This window comes from Anomaloglossus baeobatrachus, chromosome 4, assembly GCF_048569485.1.
Source record: "Anomaloglossus baeobatrachus isolate aAnoBae1 chromosome 4, aAnoBae1.hap1, whole genome shotgun sequence".
Lineage (NCBI taxonomy): Eukaryota > Metazoa > Chordata > Amphibia > Anura > Aromobatidae > Anomaloglossus > Anomaloglossus baeobatrachus.
This window is the reverse complement of record NC_134356.1, coordinates 671,062,822-671,073,114: the sequence shown is the minus strand read 5'-3', so window position 1 is coordinate 671,073,114 and position 10,293 is coordinate 671,062,822. Positions and strand designations below refer to the sequence as shown.

The 10,293-nt window shown below is 40.4% G+C and overlaps 2 non-coding genes across 2 annotated transcripts; both read left to right on the top strand.

Annotated features, from left to right (window-relative positions):
- Nucleotides 1-6,807: 6,807 nt before the first annotated feature.
- TRNAI-AAU (transfer RNA isoleucine (anticodon AAU)) lies at nucleotides 6,808-6,881 on the top strand. Its single transcript has one exon. It is a non-coding gene; the product is annotated as a tRNA-Ile (tRNA).
- A 2,191-nt stretch (nucleotides 6,882-9,072) lies between these two features.
- On the top strand, nucleotides 9,073-9,146 carry TRNAI-GAU (transfer RNA isoleucine (anticodon GAU)). Its single transcript has one exon. It is a non-coding gene; the product is annotated as a tRNA-Ile (tRNA).
- Nucleotides 9,147-10,293: the final 1,147 nt, after the last annotated feature.

Below are 10,293 nucleotides of genomic sequence, written 5' to 3'. Positions count from 1 at the left end.
GAGCAGTGCAGTGACCTGAGCTAACATCAATGGGTCAGCCCAGGTCACTGCAGGGCATGACAAGTGCTGCTGTCAGCGAGGTACATTACCTGCGCTGATCTCCAGCACACTGACAGCCCCTGTCACTAAGTTCAATGACCGCCGCCTTCACAGCCAAGAATCGCGAGAGGCCCGTGACGTCACCGCTAGTCAGTCTCGGGTCGGAAGCGAGAGAAGGTGATGTGACAAGCGGCGACCATGGAGGACAGTGACAGCGCTGAGGTCGGGATGGCGGGACTTCATCACCGCAGGCAGGGCCGGCTCCAGGTTTTTGTGGGCCCCGGGCGGAAGAGTCTCAGTGGGTCCCATACAAACACACATACACAGATAAATACACGTACATATACATATTTAAAGACAAACTCACAAAAATACATATAAACAGACAAATCTATACAGTCATATACACTGACATACATATACACATCATACATGCATACATACAGAGACACACACTGCTATGCTGCATACATACATACAGACACACACATACTGCTCTGCATGCATACATACATATAGACAGACACACACACACTGCTCTGCTACATACATACATATAGACAGACACACACATACTGCTCTGCTGCATACATACATACAGACACACACACACACTGCTCTGCTGCATACATACATACAGACAGACACGCATACTGCTCTGCTGCATACATACATGCATACATACAGACACATATACTGCTCTGCTGCATACATACATGCATACATACAGACACGCATACTGCTCTGCTGCATACATACATGCATACATACAGACACGCATACTACTCTGCTGCATACATACATGCATACATACAGACACGCATACTGCTCTGCTGCATACATACATGCATACATACATACAGACATGCATATTGCTCTGCTGCATATATATATACATACATACAGACATGCATACTACTTTGCTACATATATACATACATACATACAGACACGCATACTGCTCTGCTGCATATATACATACATACAGACACGCATACTGCTCTGCTGCATATATACATACATACAGACACGCATACTGCTCTGCTGCATATATACATACATACATGCAGACACGCATACTGCTCTGCTGCATATATACATACATACATACAGACACGCATACTGCTCTGCTGCATATATACATACATACATACAGACACGCATACTGCTCTGCTGCATATATACATACATACATACAGACACGCATACTGCTCTGCTGCATATATACATACAGACACGCATACTGCTCTGCTGCATATATACATACATACATACAGACATGCATACTGCTCTGCTGCATATATACATACATACATACAGACACGCATACTGCTCTGCTGCATACATACATACATATAGACACGCATACTGCTCTGCTGCATATATACATACATACATACAGACACGCATACTGCTCTGCTGCATATATACATACATACAGACACGTATACTGCTCTGCTGCATACATGCATGCATACATACAGACAGACACGCATACTGCTCTGCTGCATACATACATACATATAGACACGCATACTGCTCTGCTGCATATATACATACATACATACAGACACGCATACTGCTCTGCTGCATATATACATACATACAGACACGCATACTGCTTTGCTGCATATATATATACAGACAGACACGCATACTACTCTGCTACATATATACATACATACAGACACGTATACTGCTCTGCTGCATACATACATGCATACATACATACAGACACGCATATTGCTCTGCTTCATATATATATACATACATACAGACATGCATACTACTTTGCTACATATATACATACATACAGACACGTATACTGCTCTGCTGCATACAAGCATGCATACATACAGACAGACACGCATACTGCTCTGCTGCATACATACATACATATAGACACGCATACTGCTCTGCTGCATATATACATACATACATACAGACACGCATACTGCTCTGCTGCATATATACATACATACAGACACGCATACTGCTTTGCTGCATATATATATACAGACAGACACGCATACTACTCTGCTACATATATACATACATACAGACACGTATACTGCTCTGCTGCATACATACATGCATACATACATACAGACACGCATATTGCTCTGCTTCATATATATATACATACATACAGACATGCATACTACTTTGCTACATATATACATACATACAGACACGCATACTGCTCTGCTGCATATATACATGCATACATACAGACACGCATACTGCTCTGCTGCATATATACATACATACATGCAGACACGCATACTGCTCTGCTGCATATATACATACATACATACAGACACGCATACTGCTCTGCTGCATATATACATACATACATACAGACACGCATACTGCTCTGCTGCATATATACATACATACATACAGACACGCATACTGCTCTGCTGCATATATACATACAGACACGCATACTGCTCTGCTGCATATATACATACATACATACAGACATGCATACTGCTCTGCTGCATATATACATACATACATACAGACACGCATACTGCTCTGCTGCATACATACATACATATAGACACGCATACTGCTCTGCTGCATATATACATACATACATACAGACACGCATACTGCTCTGCTGCATATATACATACATACAGACACGTATACTGCTCTGCTGCATACATGCATGCATACATACAGACAGACACGCATACTGCTCTGCTGCATACATACATACATATAGACACGCATACTGCTCTGCTGCATATATACATACATACATACAGACACGCATACTGCTCTGCTGCATATATACATACATACAGACACGCATACTGCTTTGCTGCATATATATATACAGACAGACACGCATACTACTCTGCTACATATATACATACATACAGACACGTATACTGCTCTGCTGCATACATACATGCATACATACATACAGACACGCATATTGCTCTGCTTCATATATATATACATACATACAGACATGCATACTACTTTGCTACATATATACATACATACAGACACGCATACTGCTCTGCTGCATATATACATGCATACATACAGACACGCATACTGCTCTGCTGCATATATACATACATACATACAGACACGCATACTGCTCTGCTGCATATATACATACATACATACAGACACGCATACTGCTCTGCTGCATATATACATACATACATACAGACACGCATACTGCTCTGCTGCATATATACATACATACATACAGACACGCATACTGCTCTGCTGCATATATACATACATACAGACACGCATACTGCTCTGCTGCATATATACATACATACAGACACGCATACTGCTCTGCTGCATATATACATACATACAGACACGCATACTGCTCTGCTGCATATATACATACATACAGACACGCATACTGCTCTGCTGCATATATACATACATACAGACACGCATACTGCTCTGCTGCATATATACATACATACAGACACGCATACTGCTCTGCTGCATATATACATACATACAGACACGCATACTGCTCTGCTGCATATATACATACATACATACAGACACGCATACTGCTCTGCTGCATACATACATGCATACATATAGACACGTATACTGCTCTGCTGCATACATACATATAGACACGCATACTGCTCTGCTACATATATACATACATACATACAGACACGCATACTGCTCTGCTGCATATATACATACATATAGACACGCATACTGCTCTGCTGCATATATACATACATACAGACATGCATACTGCTCTGCTGCATACATACATGCATACATATAGACACGTATACTGCTCTGCTGCATACATACATACATATAGACACGCATACTGCTCTGCTGCATATATACATATATACATACAGACACGCATACTGCTCTCCTGCATACATACATACATATAGACACGCATACTGCTCTGCTACATATATACATACATACATACAGACACGCATACTGCTCTGCTGCATATATACATACATACATACAGACACGTATACTGCTCTGCTGCATACATACATGCATACATACAGACAGACACGCATATTGCTCTGCTGCATATATATATATACAGACAGACACGCATACTACTCTGCTACATATATACATACATACAGACACGCATACTGCTCTGCTGCATATATACATGCATACATACAGACACGTATACTGCTCTGCTGCATACATGCATACATACATACAGACACGCATATTGCTCTGCTGCATATATATATACATACATACAGACATGCATACTACTTTGCTACATATATACATACATACATACAGACACGCATACTGCTCTGCTGCATATATACATACATACAGACACGCATACTGCTCTGCTGCATATATACATACATACAGACACGCATACTGCTCTGCTGCATATATACATACATACAGACACGCATACTGCTCTGCTGCATATATACATACAGACACGCATACTGCTCTGCTGCATATATACATACATACATACAGACACGCATACTGCTCTGCTGCATACATACATACATACATACAGACACGCATACTGCTCTGCTGCCTACATACATACATACATACAGACACGCATACTGCTCTGCTGCATACATACATACATACAGACACGCATACTGCTCTGCTGCATACATACATACATATAGACACGCATACTGCTCTGCTGCATATATACATACATACATACAGACACGCATACTGCTCTGCTGCATACATACATACATATAGACACGCATACTGCTCTGCTGTATGCATACATACATACAGACACGCATACTGCTCTGCTGCATATATACATACATACATATAGACACACATACTGCTCTGCTGCATATATACATACATACATATAGACACGCATACTGCTCTGCTGCATACATACATACATATAGACATGCATACTGCTCTGCTGCATGCATACATACATATAGACACGCATACTGCTCTGCTGCATACATACATACATATAGACACGCATACTGCTCTGCTGCATGCATACATACATATAGACACGCATAGTGCTCTGCTGCATACATACATACATATAGACACGCATACTGCTCTGCTGCATATATACATACATACATACAGACACGCATACTGCTCTGCTGCATACATACATACATACAGACACGCATACTGCTCTGCTGCATACATACATACATATAGACACGCATACTGCTCTGCTGCATACATACATGCATACATACATACAGACACGCATACTGCTCTGCTGCATATATACATACATACATATAGACACGCATACTGCTCTGCTGCATATATACATACATACATATAGGCACGCATACTGCTCTTCTGCATACATACATACATATAGACACGCATACTGCTCTGCTGCATGCATACATACATATAGACACGCATACTGCTCTGCTGCATACATACATACATATAGACACGCATACTGCTCTGCTGCATGCATACATACATATAGACACGCATACTGCTCTGCTGCATACATACATACATATAGACACGCATACTGCTCTGCTGCATATATACATACATACAGACACGCATACTGCTCTGCTGCATACATACATACATATAGACACGCATACTGCTCTGCTGCATGCATACATACATATAGACACGCATACTGCTCTGCTGCATACATACATACATATAGACACGCATACTGCTCTGCTGCATATATACATACATACATACAGACACGCATACTGCTCTGCTGCATATATACATACATACAGACACGCATACTGCTCTGCTGCATACATACATACATATAGACACGCATACTGCTCTGCTGCATATATACATACAGACACGCATACTGCTCTGCTGCATATATACATACATACAGACACGCATACTGCTCTGCTGCATACATACATACATATAGACATGCATACTGCTCTGCTGCATGCATACATACAAACACACACCTTGCTCTGCGGGGCCAACACACGCGGCTCCGGGGGTCACATACACGGCTCTGCGGGGCCCACACACGCACGGGGGGACAGGGAGGGGCGGGGAGGGAGTGATGTCCCACATACTGATCAGGTCACGGTGCAGATGGGGCCCACACAGCGCCGGAGGGAAGCGATGTGCTGGGGGTCACTGGCTGGCACTGTGACTCCTTCATCTGTGCGACCGAGCAGGACGCCGGGCGGTAGCTCCGCCCACAGATGATGCTCAATGCAGGAGAACACAGTGGCCTTAAAGGGCCGGCAGCCACAGTTTCCAGTGCCAAGGACTGCTGCCCCCGGGCCGACCGCAGGTAAGCCGAGCGGGATCGTCTGTGTGTGTGTGTGTGTGTGTGTGTGTATGTGTGTGTGTGTGTGTGTGTGTGTGTGTATGTATGTGTACATGCCGCGGGCAGGAGGGGGCGGAGTGAGCTGAGCGGGGAAGTGTGGGCTTCCTGCACATAACTAGGGTAAACATCGGGTTACTAACCAAAGCTCTTTGCTTGGATACCTGATGTTTATCTTGGTTACCAGCTTCTGGCAGGCTGCCAGCGATGGCTCCTGCACACTGTAGCTGTAAAAAGCCCTGCTTTTTGCTGCTAGAAATGTTCTCGAACTTATCTAGAACTATCGAGCTTTTGCAAAAAGCTCGAGTTCTAGTTCGATCTCGAACAGCCCCCAAAATCACTCGAGCCTAGAACTGGAGAACCTCGAACCTCGAACCGCGCTCAACTCTAGTCAGTAGCTGGCTCAAAATTAGAGCAAGTTCATTAAAAGAGAGTAGATATGTGGGAAAAGTGGCCGGTTAGCTCAATTGGTTAGAGCGTGGTGCTAATAACGCCAAGGTTGCGGGTTCGACCCCCGTGCTGGCCATTTCTTTGGCTTTTTGTTCACATCCAGTGACTTTTGGAAAAAGATCCGTAGGTTTTATCCATCCAATGTGTAAAATTAATTTACAAACTTGAAATAACTTGGTTAGAGTAAGAAAGTGGCCATGTTACATCGTCGTTAACCTTAAAGTATGACAGAGTAACGAATTGAAGCAAAATGGAAATATAATCTATTGTATGGCCAGAGATTTCAGTTTCTAAGCGTTTTTTAAGAAGTTTTGGGCAACTGGAATTCGATATAACTGTAAATATTGACAGCTAAGTCTATCATTAATTGTAATGCAGGGAAAACTAATCCAAGCAACTTGAAGCAAAATAGAAATATAATCTATTGTATGGCCAGAGATTTCAGTTTCTAAGCGTTTTTTAAGAGGTTTTGGGCAACTGGAATTCGATATAACTGCAAATATTGACAGCTAAGTCTATCATTAATTGTAATGCAGGCAAAAACTAATCCAAGCAATGGCGTAATTTACTGGCTCATCACGTGACAAGTTAGAGTGGTTGGTGGCAACATATTGCTCATAATATAAAAAAAGCTTGTCAATTCTCATTTAAGATTGGTTCCTATGCTTTTGATGGGCTCTCTAAGAATTAGTCAACTTTCAACGTATTTTACCTTTCACTGTGGACAGATCAAGCTTTGAGAGGTCAGTAGCTGGCAAAAAAAAAAGAAAAAAAAAAAGATCCGTAGGTTTTATCCATCCAATGTGTAAAATTAATTTACAAACTTGAAATAACTTGGTTAGAGTAAGAGAGTGGCCATGTTACATCGTCATTAACCTTAAAGTATGACAGAGTAACGAATTGAAGCAAAATAGAAATATAATCTATTGTATGGCCAGAGATTTCAGTTTCTAAGTGTTTTTTAAGAAGTTTTGGGCAACTGGAATTCGATATAACTGTAAATATTGACAGCTAAGTCTATCACTAATTGTAATGCAGGCAAAAACTAATAAAAGCAATGGCGTAATTTACTGGCTCATCACGTGACAAGTTAGAGTGGTTGGTGGCAACATATTGCTCATAATATAAAAAAAGCTTGTCAATTCTCATTTAAGATTGGTTCCTATGCTTTTGATGGGCTCTCTAAGAATTAGTCAACTTTCAACGTATTTTACCTTTCACTGTGGACAGATCAAGCTTTGAGAGGTCAGTAGCTGGCTCAAAATTAGAGCAAGTTCATTAAAAGAGAGTAGATATGGGGCAAAAGTTGCCGGTTAGCTCAATCGGTTAGAGCGTGGTGCTAATAACACCAAGGTTGCGGGTTCGACCCCCGTGCTGGCCATTCCTTTGGCTTTCTGTTCACATCCAGTGACTTTTGGAAAAAGATTCATAGGTTTTATCCATCCAATGTGTAAAATTAATTTACAAACTTGAAATAACTTGGTTAGAGTAAGAGAGTGGCCATGTTACATCGTCGTTAACCTTAAAGTATGACAGAGTAACGAATTGAAGCAAAATAGAAATATAATCTATTATATGGCCAAAGATTTCAGTTTCTAAGCGTTTTTGAAGAAGTTTTGGGCAACTGGAATTCGATATAACTGTAAATATTGACAGCTAAGTCTATCATTAATTGTAATGCAGGCAAAACTAATCCAAGCAACTTGAAGCAAAATAGAAATATAATCTATTGTATGGCCAGAGATTTCAGTTTCTAAGCGTTTTTAAAGATGTTTTGGGCAACTGGAATTCGATATAATTGTAAATATTGACAGCTAAGTCTATCATTAATTGTAATGCAGGGAAAACTAATCCAAGCAACTTGAAGCAAAATAGAAATATAATCTATTGTATGGCCAGAGATTTCAGTTTCTAAGCGTTTTTTAAGAAGTTTTGGGCAACTAGAATTCGATATAACTGTAAATATTGACAGCTAAGTCTATCACTAATTGTAATGCAGGCAAAAACTAATCCAAGCAATGGCGTAATTTACTGGCTCATCACGTGACAAGTTAGAGTGGTTGGTGGCAACATATTGCTCATAATATAAAAAAGCTTGTCAATTCTCATTTAAGATTGGTTCCTATGCTTTTGATGGGCTCTCTAAGAATTAGTCAACTTTCAACGTATTTTACCTTTCACTGTGGACAGATCAAGCTTTGAGAGGTCAGTAGCTGGCTCAAAATTAGAGCAAGTTCATTAAAAGAGAGTAGATATGGGGCAAAAATGGCCGGTTAGCTCAATCGGTTAGAGCGTGGTGCTGATAACGCCAAGGTTGCGGGTTCGACCCCCGTGCTGGCCATTTCTTTGGCTTTTTGTTCACATCCAGTGACTTTTGGAAAAAGATCCGTAGGTTTTATCCATCCAATGTGTAAAATTAATTTACAAACTTGAAATAACTTGGTTAGAGTAAGAGAGTGGCCATGTTACATCGTTGTTAACCTTAAAGTATGACAGAGTAACGAATTGAAGCAAAATGGAAATATAATCTATTGTATGGCCAGAGATTTCAGTTTCTAAGCGTTTTTTAAGAAGTTTTGGGCAACTGGAATTCGATATAACTGTAAATATTGACAGCTAAGTCTATCATTAATTGTAATGCAGGCAAAACTAATCCAAGCAACTTGAAGCAAAATAGAAATATAATCTATTGTATGGCCAGAGATTTCAGTTTCTAAGCGTTTTTTAAGAAGTTTTGGGCAACTGGAATTCGATATAACTGTAAATATTGACAGCCAAGTCTATCACTAATTGTAATGCAGGCAAAAACTAATCCAAGCAATGGCGTAATTTACTGGCTCATCACGTTACAAGTTAGAGTGGTTGGTGGCAACATATTGCTCATAATATAAAAAAAGCTTGTCAATTCTCATTTAAGATTGGTTCCTATGCTTTTGATGGGCTCTCTAAGAATTAGTCAACTTTCAACGTATTTTACCTTTCAATGTGGACAGATCAAGCTAGCTGGCTCAAAATTAGAGCAAGTTCATTAAAAGAGAGTAGATATTGGGCAAAAGTGGCCGGTTAGCTCAATCAGTTAGAGTGTGGTGCTAATAACACCAAGGTTGTGGGTTCGACCCCCGTGCTGGCCATTCCTTTGGCTTTCTGTTCACATCCAGTGACTTTTGGAAAAAGATCCGTAGGTTTTATCCATCCAATGTGTAAAATTAATTTACAAACTTGAAATAACTTGGTTAGAGTAAGAGAGTGGCCATGTTACATCGTCGTTAACCTTAAAGTATGACAGAGTAACGAATTGAAGCAAAATAGAAATATAATCTATTGTATGCCCAGAGATTTCAGTTTCTAAGCATTTTTTAAGAAGTTTTGGGCAACTGGAATTCGATATAACTGTAAATATTGACAGCTAAGTCTATCATTAATTGTAATGCAGGCAAAAACTAATCCAAGCAATGGCGTAATTTACTGGCTCATCATGTGACAAGTTA